Source organism: Panthera onca, chromosome B4 (assembly GCF_046562875.1).
Source record: "Panthera onca isolate mPanOnc1 chromosome B4, mPanOnc1 haplotype 2, whole genome shotgun sequence".
Taxonomy (NCBI): Eukaryota; Metazoa; Chordata; class Mammalia; order Carnivora; family Felidae; genus Panthera; species Panthera onca.
Window position 1 is genome coordinate 4,057,907 of NC_138345.1, and position 13,893 is coordinate 4,071,799.

A 13,893-nucleotide genomic window follows, 5' to 3' on the forward strand; every position below is an offset into this window, starting at 1 on the left:
AGTTTCCCCGCTTGGGACTGGAGGACCGGCTGGGGATCTGGGAGACATGGTTGGACTACGGAGCACACGGGGAGCCAGAGAGCCCACGGGGGGGGGGGGGGTTGGGGAGGGGGCAAAAGTCCATCTGCAGAAGCTGGAAGCCGAGCACAGCCTGCCTCAGCCGGGCCAGGTGCTCCAGGACATTTCAGTGAAGGAGAGGAAGCAGCTAGCAGCCACTTACCTCCCCCGACCCCACCACCACCTCAGCAAACCTGGTGACGGGCTCAGGGAAGGACACAGAGCTGCTTGCAGGGGACCCCAGGGCCACGTCTTTAAAAGCGTCAGACGGCGCCGGGCTCCTGCGAGCCCAGGCCGTCCTGCAGCCTCTCCCCTGTCCTGGAAAAACCGACCGCTAAACCCACGCCAACTCCACCTTCCCCGTACCGAATGAGGGTCTGGCAGCAAAGGTCAAGCGCACAGGGGCAACAGCAGACCAAGCACCGCACCAGACCTGTGAAGCCTGCGCCGTGCCTTGTGAAGCCTTCATGGAATCGGGGATCTCAATGAGATCCGCAATCAGTTCACCTGACACCAAATCCCGTCGCCTAGGGCCATCCTCCACTCCCGTGTGGGCCGCGTCCCATCCCGGGCTCCGCACGAGAACGTGCTGAGGACTGACTTACTCAAGATGCCGAAACGCTGGATCCCGCGAGCATCCCGGGCCTCTCCCGGATGGTGTGTCGCTTTGCGCAAAAACACGGGGCTGACCGAGTGGAAACTGCGGTTCAGCCGCCACGGGGCTACACTGGGAAACCGCTGGGCTGCGGCGGCCTGCAAGGACCAGGGGTGCATCCTCCGATCCAATTACCGGCAGGCAGGAAGTTCCGCGTGTACAAAACCAGTCCGCTTCCTTGCACAGCCTGTTGAACGCGGGAGCCGCCCTCCGCCCGCACCGCGAGCCTCGGAAAACCTGCCGCCGCCGCCACGCTGCCCAGCCCGAGTTTCCCGCCGCGCCGGGCGGAAGACGCGGCGGCCGGACTTCCGGTCTGCGGGTTCCGGCCGGCGCGTGGCCCCGCCCCGGGCGTGTCTGCCCTCGGTTCCGCCCCGCAGCCAGGCGGCGGGCCTGCAAGGCCCCGCTCCGTCGCAGATAAGGTTTCTTTGAGGTTTATGTGAGGAGCGGGCCCCTGTGCTGACGCAGGCGGAGCGGTGGAGCTGGAGACTCGAGAGCAGAGGGTGTGGCTCCCGCGCGAGGCTGTCAGGCTGCTGCCCAAGCAGAACCGTCGTGGGAGTTGGCGGGTGAAGTAGGTGGCGCGGCGGGCGCTCCGGTGACCTTGGCCCGGAGGGGAGGGGTCGTCACTCCTAAGGGGAAGGGGCGGCCTCTTGGACGAGGCCCGTCGGCCTGCTGGAGGCCGTTCCGATTCACTCCCAGCCCCGAGTCAGGTGTTACCCCCCCCCCCCCGCCCCCTCGCGAACCCCCCACCCGGGCACCCGGAGGGAGGTGCGACCGCGCCCCTGGGCACCTGCTGACACCAGGTGCACAGACGTCAACCGTCACGTCATGTTTCCCATAAAGTCAAGCAAAGGTAGAAGGACTACAGGTGTGAGGGGTGGGGAGGAGAGCACAGGAAATGCAAAACATTGCCCAGGCGGTGGCATGGGGTACATTTCTTGCTTACATCTTGAATTATTCAGTGATATTTAACCACATGTCACTGGTTTTGTTGTTTTAAATCCCACTTACAGTGCTGTTCGGTGATCCATGACAACGAGCAGGGATCACCAAACGTTAAAATCGTAATGGTAGTATGGACACGTGCTCTGACTTAAAATTTTCTTCTTCCCTAATCAAAATGAATTCTTGGGATAGAGCTCAGCAGACGTAACGGACACGTGTAAAGTGCCTGGTTTATTTTATCACAGAGTACCCCGTACATCTAGGGGTCAGGTTGTAGAACCTTTTCCGTCTTCAGTCTTTGGGTCAATTTTCTTTTTACAATACAATCAACATCATTCATCATACTTTGGAAAGATATTACTGCTGGGGAAAGAGGGATGAGTAAGAGAGGAAACCTGCTTGTAGATAGCTTAAAATTGAATAGAGGTAATGCCAAGAAAACCACTGGGCATTTCACATACATGGTAAGTTCTGTGGAAAAAATAGTATTTTACAAAGCTAAGCTTTTTTTTTTTTTTTTTTTTTTTAATTTTTTTTAATGTTTATTTATTTTTGAGACAGAGAGAGTCAGAGCATGAATGGGGGAGGGGCAGAGAGAGAGGGAGACACAGAATCGGAAGCAGGCTCCAGGCTCTGAGCCATCAGCCCAGAGCCTGACGCGGGGCTCGAACTCACGAACCGTGAGATCGTGACCTGAGCTGAAGTCGGACCCTCAACCGACCGAGCCACCCAGGCGCCCCTACAAAGCTAAGCTTTTTGTAGACATATTAATAAATTTTAAGTGTAAATATTATGAAAGTCATGATTTTATTAGCGTAACATCTCATTACTCTCTTTTTAACATTCTGATCATGAGTCTTATTTCTTAGCTGTTTATTTCTACTCTTTTCTCTGCTTTTTTTTCTGTTGTACGCAGAAAGAGATGTCTAAAAAGATAATTAAGGAGATACTACAGATTATAGGGTACTTTAAAGATATATTGTAAGCTGGTGGACATAATGTAATTTTAGTTATTTTAAGAGACTGAATAAAAGTGTCTAGATTGGCTGCTAAATTCTTACATATTTAGAGTTTCATTCATAAGGAGAAGGGACTAAAGCCTTACTCTTCCATTTTAATTCACAAAATAGGAACTATTTCAGGCGCACTTAATGTGTAAAGTATATACACCAGAGAGAAAAGGATTCTAATTACACGCTTGACTTGAGAAATCTAATTTAGTTGCATGAGAAAAGTTAATTTGATAGAAACATTTTTGTTGATGTCATTTTAACAGTCTAACATAGTTGGTACCTTCACTTGAAGACTGATTAATTGGTGACAAGCTGATGTTTGATTCTTGTATCTAATGTGGAGATAATTTGAGTTAACGCTAATCATAAGTGGAATTTACAAATTATGGGTTTATATTTAGCATTTATTTAGAATTTTTTTCTGTGTAGATACTTAGCTACATTGAACTATAGCTACTTAACTGTATTTTTAAAAATCAAGCTATTGGAGTGTTTTCACTGGTAAAAAATTCTGATCAATTATACCTTATATAAAAATTAATTCTGGTAAATTATAGTTCTTTATGAGAAAGTTAAAACACCAAATCCTCTAGAAGAAAATATAGAAGGAGGGGCACCTGCGTGGCTCACTTGGTTGAGCACCTGACTTTGGCTCACGTCATGATCTTGAGTTTGTGGGTTCGAGCCATGCGTCGGACTCTCTGCTGACAGCTCAGAGCTTGGAGCCTGCTTTGGATTCTGTGTCTCCCTTTCTCTCTGCCCTTCCCCTGCTTGTGCTCTCTCTCTGTCTCTTAAGAAATAAAATGTTAAAAAAAATTTTTTTAAAGAAAATATAGAAGGAAATCTCAATTACCTGGATTCGGTAAAGAGATCACAAGTAGCAGTAACCATAGAGTGAAAAAATTGATTGGTTTCCATTCAAATTAAGAAATTCTGTTCCTTAATGATGCCATAAAAGTGAAAATATAAGCTACAACATGAATGAATGTTAGTTTCTAAGTATGACCAACTAAGCCCCTACCACATAACCCCCTGCAAAAAAGCTGCTGAAAATCTTAGACATATTACAAAATAACAACTACCTGAAAGGACACCAGCAGAAAGGTTCTGGTGAGGAGTATACACTTTCTGAGAGGATTGGAGACTGGGAGCTATAAAGGTTCTGTAACCTGCATGGTGGCAGGGGTGCAGTGGACAAGGAAGACACCCACAGTCTTCCTGGCTAGGGACATCTGACAAGTGAGGCTGGGAAGCACATGCTGAAGAGGTGGAGAGAATCCCATGAGAGAAGGAGCTAGAGAAAATCACCCAAATCTTTCTACCCACATCCCTGCCTGAGCTCTGAAACCTATGTGTAGGATGGACTGAAGACAAATGATCTGACTCAGATCGGAGTTGCCTTTTAAGGAATAGAGTCTGCAGCTCAAACAGAACCAAAGTATCTGCTGACACATGTGCAACAATATTCATCTGAGAAATATAATAAAATCAAGAGCCTCCTTGAGATTCATAAGACCCAAGATGTAATCCACTAGTAATAGACCTCACAGAATCCAAAAAACAGAACCCATTCTCACAAGAAAAGGAAGTCAGTAGAGCCTGTTCTGAGATGAACCCAATGTTTCAACTAACAGACAAACATTTTAAAGCAGGAATTCTATGTATTCTTAATAAATTAATAAAAGCCTTTTCAACGAATGAGACAAAGTAAGTATTAACAAGAAGTAAGAATAATAAAGTTTTTATTTCCATTTCAAATGGCAGCTTTAGAACTGAAAAAAATTCTTTGAATTTAGGAAATAAAATACACACAATAGAATGGCTAAAATTAAGAAGACTATTATCATTAAGTGCTAGTGAGGATGTCACACAGGTTATCTCACACATTGCTGGTGGGAATAGGAAATTATTTGAATGCTTTTCAAACGTCAGCTGTACAATGAACAAGTAAGTCAACAGTCCTATCGGTATTTGTCAAAGAGAAATGGAACTGTGCCACTGACGACTTGTACAAAGCGGCTTTGTACTTAATAGCTTGAACCAAAATCAACCCAGATGTCCACTAACCACAGAAGAATGGATCAAGCAATTGTGGTCTCTTCACCCAATAGAATATAGTACTGGGCAATAAAGTAAATGCCTTATTTTTATTAATAGCATGTGTATCAAAAATATTTCCATGAGTGAACGAAGACAGACACAAAAGAGGGTGCATTGTAATTACGCTGGCATAACATTCTAAAGCAAGCACAAGTTTTGTATGTACTGACAGCAAAGCAGTGATTACCTGCCTCTGGGTACAGGAGGGGGTGATAGCTCAGGGTGCACAGGGTCGTAGTGGATGAAGAAAATATTCTGTCTTTATTGTGTCAAGGGCAAAACGCTGCAATAGTGAATCAAATATGTTGGAGTTTACATCACAACTTACCCAACTTTTGAAGTCATGAGGTATTAATTAACATTTTTAAAATTTGTTTGACTTTCCTTGACACCGTTCCCCTTTTCTTACATGAACAGATATCTTTTCATTCCTCAGAAACCCTGCTAACATCAAGGAATATATGTTGTGAAATGCTGTTGTAGGGGATGAAACAATAATGAAACAAAGGTACTAGCTCCCCCCTAATGCCCTTGCGGAAGATACAAGAAAAATGCAAGTATCTCCGTCACATTCAATGTTACATGCTGTAAAAAAAATCCAGGGGCGCCTGGGTGGCTCAGTCGGTTAAGCGGCCGACTTCGGCTCAGGTCATGATCTCGCGGTCCATGAGTTCGAGCCCCGCGTCGGGCTCTGTGCTGACAGCTCAGAGCCTGGAGCCTGTTTCAGATTCTGTGTCTCCCTCTCTCTGACCCTCCCCCATTCATGCTGTCTCTCTCTGTCTCAAAAATAAATAAACGTTAAAAAAAAAAATTTAAAAAAAAATCCAAAACTGTGCTGGAAATTCTAACAATGTATCTGATATGTCGCTTCTTAATTTTTTTTTAATGTTTATTTTTGAGATAGAGTCTGAGCAGGGGAGGGGCAGAGAAGGAGGGAGACACAGAATCTGAAGCAGGCTTCAGGCTCTGAGCTGTCAACACAGAGCCTGACATGGGCTTGAACTCACAAACCGTGAGATCATGACCTGAGCCAAAGTCGGACGCTCAACCGACTGAGCCACCCAGGCACCCCACGATATGTCACTTCTTTTTTTTTTTTTTTTTTTTTTTTTTTAATTTTTTTTTTTCAACGTTTATTTATTTTTGGAACAGAGAGAGACAGAGCATGAACGGGGGAGGGGCAGAGAGAGAGGGAGACACAGAATCGGAAACAGCCTCCAGGCTCTGAGCCATCAGCCCAGAGCCTGACGCGGGGCTCGAACTCACGGACCGTGAGATCGTGACCTGGCTGAAGTCGGACGCTTAACCGACTGCGCCACCCAGGCGCCCCGATATGTCACTTCTTAAAGGCAGTTTAAGGTCATGAGAATGAGAGCCTTTGAGCCAAATTTCCCTCCAGGAGTCTCTGTTTTGAATATAACCCATGGGTACTAGAAATATTAACACTTTCTTAGTAACTTTAGATTTGAAGAGAATCCTCTTAAACAAGAATTGTCTTGATGTATCACTGTCGGCATCGAGGAGGGACACAGTGTTGCCGAGTGGGTACAAGATTCCGTGGGTGTTTAGAGATAACACGTAGTTCCACATAACGTCTGCAGAAAGCTTAAGCCTGTTTGCTAATCAAATAGCAGCTAAAAGGTGAAACGTGTTCACATATTGTCATGTCCAACATTCTAGACCGAAACCTAAATGAAAGATTGATCTGTGCTTTATATTCTTTTCCCTGCCTTCCTGAAGGTTCCTAACAGAATTGATTTATCCGAGCATCTTCTTTTTAAATGAACAGTTTCTAGCAAAGCGTATGCCTGCAGTACCCTTCAGCACCTTGTCATTTAAGAGGCTTGGTGACCCTTGACCAACAGCTTTTACAGTAGTTGGTCTTTCTTTGAACTTTACACACCTTGAGCCCAGTTTGCTGAGTAGGTGAGTTTTTCCCTGATCCTATTTTTAACATCTGGAAGCTGCTTTACCTTTCAGGGTGTGCTGAATGCTACCTTGGTGATGTTAAACTAACTTAGGCTCCCTAAGCAACTATATTCCTTTCGGCACATAGTTTATACAGCATCTTTCCAAGTCCATTTGCCCATCTTGGTTTGCCATCCTCAGGGAGCCATGGGTCCTGAGTTTGAATTGAATAGCCCAACCAGGTTCAGGCAGGTTGGATATTTAACACCAAAGCGCCCAGGGCCAGGGTTGTGGCTGACTGCGGGCCTCTGATTCTTCCCCCACCTCCGTAGCAGGCCATGCTAGCCCCAGGGTTCACTCAGGTCTTGAGAGAGACTGTAGTAGGGGCTCCTCTCCAAGTATGTCGAAATGTCTGAAAACTTTTTGTGCACTCCTAAAATTCTGAATTGCTTGAAAAAAAAAAAAAAAATGAAAACTCTGCACACCCAAGAGCTAGCATTGGTTTGGACAGAGAGCCCAGAGTTCTCCTGATTTGGACCGAAGGAAAGCTTTTCCTCTCCATGAAGCAGCCCTTCTTCCATTCACTGCCCCCCTCTCCAAGTCCTGGCCTTGACTTGTGTGTGGTTGTGGACTCAGGGAGATCGCAGTACTGCAGACTCGTGCGGGCATCTGACGTAGAGTGTACCACTCACTGGGTCCCCCCTCCCCTTGTACGATTTCCATTTCTGTGACAGACATGCAGAAAGCACAAAAAGAGTATGTTTCACATTTCGTGCATACCAGAGTATGATGAATGGCCAAGGCGTTTAAGTTTACCTGATAATTACCAGCCACTCAAGCTGTATAGAACCCTGACTTTCTCTTTAATCCCTCACTACACCATAGTATTCAGCAAGATTCTATCATACGATTTATAGATGGTCTTTCGGATCAGTAAACTCAGAAAAATTTAAAATATCCCAGAAAGGTATTTATACTTATATACAGGAGATTTAGCTGGCTACCAGAATTTTAAATATTTAGATGAATACGTGAGCCATGTATTAATATAAATTATGTACAAATATGTCTTTGTCATTAGAGTGAAATATCCTCTTATGGCTAGAGTTACTGAACTAATTTGTTGAACTTATTTTATTTTGTATTTCAAAATTAGTGTTAATATGAATGTTGGAATATGAGGGTTCTTGTAATTGGATTACCAGAATATCTGAGTATTAGAAAAGATGTGAAAAATTACTTCCAGTTCTATTAGATTCAAAAAGATTTATTGAGATCCTGAAATATCATACTTGCCAAAGGGGAGAACTGTCTTCCAAACTCATCTTTCTTTTCTAAATTTGGTTGTCCAAAATCACTGCATTTGCTGCAATTAATAAAAATCTCTGGCAAGGCATTCGAGTGTTCCTGCTGAAAGCTGCAAGCACTCTCCCCTAAAGACTTGGAATGACACTAAATTAATATGAGGGAGGAAAGGAAGAATTAATTAGTGTTTGATAGCAGAGCATTAGATGTTGATTTATTAGTCAGGACCAACATCAGCTGAGTTTACTTTATAAACCTCAAACCATATCCTTCCCAGGCTCATTCTTATCACTACCATAAATCGTCTGTATATTAACTGATAGTAATTTGTTAGAAACAAACATAAGGAGCTCGAAGTCAGATGGTGACACAGGCATGGATTGCAGATTTCCTCTTATTAAAATGACCAGAGGAATGTCACGGCTATGGGGGAAATTGCATTAGCGTAGGAGAACGAATAACTTGGTTAACCACAGGCAAGTGAAATAGGAACAGAGCAGGGGTTACACTATTGGTGCCAGACACAGTAGTGTTTGAGGCAACAAACTTTCAAAAAATAATGAGGATGTTTACTCTTGATAAATGTTACAATTTGTTACAATTCACATGAAAGCTTTTTTTTTTTTTAATAACTAGATTTTATTTTTGCTAGATTTATTTTTATATCACTGATTTTACAATTCTGATTAAAACTGACCTGAGTTGCGGGGAGTGGGGGGCACCTGGGTGGCTCAGTCGGTTAAGCATCCGACTTCAGCTCAGGTCATGATCTCGTGGCTTGTGTGTTCAAGCCCCGCATCAGGCCCTGTGCTGACAACTCAGAGCCTGGAGCCTGCCTCTCATTCGGTGTCTCCCTCTCTCTCTGCCCCTCCCCTGCTCATGCTGTCTCTCTCTGTCTCTCAAAAATGAATTAAAACATGGGGCGCCTGGGTGGCGCAGTCGGTTAAGCGTCCGACTTCAGCCAGGTCACGATCTCGCGGTCCATGAGTTCGAGCCCCGCGTCAGGCTCTGGGCTGATGGCTCGGAGCCTGGAGCCTGTTTCCGATTCTGTGTCTCCCTCTCTCTCTGCCCCTCCCCTGTTCATGCTCTGTCTCTCTCTGTCCCAAAAATAAATAAAAAACGTTGAAAAAAAAATTAAAAAAAAAAATGAATTAAAACATTAAAAAAAAATTAAAAAAAAAGAAACTAGAAAACGGGGCGCCTGGGTGGCTCAGTCGGTCAAGCGTCCACCTTTGGCTCAGGTTATGATCTCGCGGTCCATGGGTTCGAGCCCCGTGTCGGGCTCTGTGCTGACAGCTCAGAGCCTGGAGCCTGCTTCGGATTCTGTGTCTCCCTCTCTCTCTGCCCCTACCCTGCTTGCACTCTCTGTCTCTCATAAATGAATAAATGTTAAAAAAAAAAAAAAATTTTTTAAAAAAAAACTGACCTGAATGGATCAGTTTTATCTGTACTATTCTAGTTCTTTGATGCCTTTTTTTCTTTTTTTTTTTTAGAAGAAGGGGTAGTATTTTTTACAGATGCAGAATGAGCAGGTAGTGAGTCAAGACCATTGAAGCAAGAACTGTGTACACGTAATAATTCATTGCACTTTTGATAACATTTTGAAAATGTGTAGGTAAAAGAGCAAATGGGCTTTGCTAATCTGTATCATATAAATACATGCAGAGATTTGTTTCATTGTTATTAGTAGAATTTATTGGGTCAGTAAGATTGGGAAAACTGAAAAAGCATACATTGTTGCGCTTAAGAGCATGTTAGAAAATTGTAGGCCAAAATGTTTACAAATGCAAGGAAAATGTGAGACAGTTTGACCTACAATGTAACTGACAGTAACGAATTATAGTTTGTAAAATAAAGAAGTGGATATATCATAAGTCTCTCCTGATGTAAATACTCAAATAAATAAACAGGGGAGAAGGGAAAACTTTTTCCTACAGTGTAAGTCCAACAATATAAACATACAAGGAATGATGGTGAAAATAGAATGTCATCATTTACAAACACCACAATCAAGTTGGTTTCAGTCAAGAATTATCAGAGATGCTGGGGCGCCTGGGTGGCTTAGTCAGTTAAGCATCTGACTCTGGCTCAGGTCATGATCTCACAGTTCATGAGTTCAAGCCCTGCATCGGGCTTCAGATTCTGCGTCTCCATCTCTCTCTGCCTCTCCCCCACTGGCACTCTGTCTCTCTGTCTTTCTCTCTCAAAAATAAATTAAACATTAAAAAAAATTAAGAAGAATCATCAGAGATGCTAAAATTAGCAAAGTATAAAGAGAAACAATATTTACATACTCTAAAATATCACCAAACAAGGTACTTATTAATGACAAAGTCAGGAATTAAAATTGTACATCAGGTAATCAAAGTTGACATCATCAGGAATGAAAGTTATCAACACCACATAGCTCCTAATTTAACGCACTGAGAAAGGCACAGATTCTGGGGTATTCTTCCTGAATTTAATCAACAGTGTCGGACAAACCCAACTCGAGGGCCATTCTAGAACATGACTGGTCAGTACACTTCAAATTTCCAAATTTCAGGGTCCTGAAGGACAAATAAAGACTGATCATCTCTGCAGACTGGAGAGGACTAGAGGCCCGAGACACTCAGTAGGCGTGGGGATCGGGGATTCTCTCTCTCCTCGAACAACAGCAAGGGTGATAGTTCGGCAGTTGGCAAGATTCACATGAGATCTGTGGATTAGTGGGTAGCATTTTATTTGTGTTAGCCTTCTGCTCATGACAGTGTATTGTGGTTGTGAGGGAGACACTGAGGGAAGAGTACATGGGAATTTTTTCCCTATTTTCTACCTTCTTAGCTTAAATTATTCGAGATGAGCATGTTTTTAAAAAGAAATATAAGGTGACCTTGATGAAAATATAGCAGCTTCAACACATTTTCCCCAGTTTTTGATTCATCCAGTTGACACAATAAATACTCACTGAGTCTAGAATATAGAAAGTCTGATTGATGCAATTCATGAGGATATTCTGCTCTACACGGTGGTCGGCACGGAGAAGACCCAGTGCCCTTCTGAGGTAGACTTGTTGTCCCTGCTGGTCAGCTCCTCCAGGCTTCGCCTCATCTGCAGAGTCCCTTATCCAGACAGCCTTCCTGGGGGCGGCCAGTTACAGGGACTTATGGGGGAGGACAAGGTCTGGTCTGTCCCTTCCATTCTGAATAACTCTCGTGGCTAGTGCTGGCTGCAGAACCTCCTTCTGTTCGGACTTGCATACACGTTCACTCTGACTCCGCCGTCGGCCCATTCCTGCTTCCTCCCCTACCTCTCCCAGCCATTGATCCCTAATAGAAACATACATGCAGTACCCCATCTCGGGGTCCACTTCCGAAACCCCAGCCTGTGAACACGATCCTTCAGGGACAGAACGTCGTTTCTATGCCCCATGGAAATGTCACAAAAGGTTATGAGATGCCATTACATCCAAGGAACATCTCGTACTTTGTGTAAACAATGATCCGTTTTCCCCAAAGCAGGAATTTCACATGCCGTGTTTTCTAGAACACAATGCGATAAAATAATAATAAAAGTTAACGTAACCAAAAAAAAATGAACTCTGGCATTTTAGTATTATAAATCATTATTCCAGTTAATTATTGGATAAACGGGCATGGAAACTGCAAAACGTCAACAGTCAGGACTCTGTAAAAATACATTCTCTGTGGTCACAGCCATGTTAGAAAACCCTATAGCGTTCAATTTTAGTATTACTAAGAACGACTGAAATAAGCATTGATTTGAAAGTGTTAGAAATAATATGAAAAAACCAAATTACAATGAATTGCACATTACTATGAATTACAATGGGAGTGAATTATAACGTAAGAGTTAGGATACATAAATACAGCTGAGGATTGGTGCTTTAAATAATAATATATACACATATCAGATTGAAAGGAAACATACCAAAAATACTTGTGGTTTTTCTGAAATTGTTGGCGGTTTTTTTTTTAATTTTTTTTTTAACGTTTATTTATTTCTGAGACAGAGACAGAGCACGAACAGGGGAGGGGCAGAGAGAGAGGGAGACACAGAATCTGAAACAGGCTCCAGGCCCTGAGCTGTCAGCACAGAGCCCAACGCGGGGCTCGAACTCACGGACCGTGAGATCATGACCTGAGACGAAGTCAATTTTGCTTTCTTTTTTTGGTGGGGGGAGGCATTGGACATGAATTTATTTTATTCATCAGAATAATGTTAATCTCTTAAAACACTAAAGTGTCACGATTTAAGATCACATATCTTAAACCTTTGAGGAAACCATGAAAATCGATGCTTTGGAACTTCTGTGAGATGACAGTGTCCCGTTGTTGACAGTATGATCTTCACTATCTCACAGTGTAAGTGCTAATACAAGAAGGCTGTCTTCCTCTTTTATTGTATTGGCCACTGTCGTTGCATCTCCAGTGTCCGTTTCTCCTTCGTGGGGAAAAATAAAGTTTCTTAGTGCTTTCTGGGGAGCGTGGAAACAGGAGTGAAGCTTCTCTGCCTGTGTGTATCTGTGTCTCCTGTCTCCTCCCGCTCCTAGACGTTGGGGGGGCTGTTGCCTTCCCGGGGGTGTTTGGTTGTGGTCTGGCACTTGGCCGCCACAGAAGAACCATGATCAGCCTTAGAAGGAGGCTAACGTGTAGGGAAACTGCGCCGTGGTGGTCTCCTGGCGTGCCTGGATCCAGCTGTGGGGCCCCCTGTAAGCCTTGCCCTGGGATGGCCATCTCCCCTGTTCTTGAAGAAAGCTTGAGCTGGGCTCCTTGCTACTCCTGACCGCCCACGTTCTCGTGGTGAATCATATACACGTGCAGCTTTCAGAGCCCTCTTCCACCAAATGAAATCAGCACGTTTGAAAACCTTACTCTGCCATTTTCTGTCTGTTCTTGTGGGTCTATTTCTCCACCTCAAGATGGTGTAATATAATTTGTTTTCCATTTCACTTATATAAACATAGGTGCGATAAGTAGTTCTTGTAGCAGAGCAGGCACTCAAAAATGATACTGGGCCCTTTTGTGTTTTCTCCCATCATATCGTAAACCCTTTGATCCTTTGGCATTAAATACAACTACTTATGAGGCCTTCTTGGGAATTAATTATCGTTGAGAGACTGAGTATACACACGGACAGTCCCAGGCCACTTGTGGCCGTGGGAGTCTGCCCCGCGGCCTGTGCAGCGATCATTCACGGACTGTGGAGGCGGGTACAACAGCCACCATCTACCCTGGTTTTGCCCCCGACTCTGGACCATCCAGAGAAAGCCAGTATGCGCCTTTGACAGTCGTATGTTTCTCTTGTCTTCCTTTATTTTGATTCCGATTATTTTCTGCAATTAAAAAAATGTGACATGATGCACACAATTTATAACCGTTCTCACATTAACAATTCTCAGCTCGTTTGCCTGTGGTTCCCCCCCCCCCCAACCCCGCCCCTGGTTCTGCAGACAAATATGTTGCATAAAACTACACCTCTGAGAACTTTGATGATGTTGGACTCTGTGCTGGCAACGGTATGCTCCTTCATTAAAGAGTGGAGACGCTCCCTTGCAGCCAGTTTGACAGCAGGATGATCCAGCGCAAGATATTTTTAAACACGGGTTTCACGAGACGTGGATGCCATGGAAGTGAGCCTGAGTGCAAAGGAGATCACCACGATGCTCTGCGTGTGGTATAGATTATTCTGGCACCAGCTGCGCCTCTGTGCTGGTCCAGCAGTACCATCACGGCCCGAGAAATGCGTGCGGTGGTGTGCCGTGGCGGGGGCGGGGGGGGGGTGGCATCCCAGTTACCACACCTCTGCCTACCTGGAAAGGTCCTTAGGGCGGCAGGGGGCCATTGGTGGAAGTGGATGCTAGACGATTTTGTGACTCATTCTCCAACCTACTCCCTCTTCTTCCTCACACGC

At 44.4% G+C, this 13,893-nt stretch overlaps 1 long non-coding RNA gene across 2 annotated transcripts in view; it reads left to right on the forward strand.

Annotated features, from left to right (window-relative positions):
• The first annotated feature begins 1,081 nt into the window (after positions 1-1,081).
• The window catches only part of LOC132695150 (uncharacterized), a 206,329-nt gene continuing 193,517 nt past the window's right edge, over positions 1,082-13,893 (forward strand). For both annotated transcript variants that reach the window (XR_013556582.2, XR_009617758.1), the window contains exon 1: positions 1,082-1,280. This is a non-coding gene — a long non-coding RNA (uncharacterized LOC132695150). The remainder of the gene's footprint in view (positions 1,281-13,893) is intronic.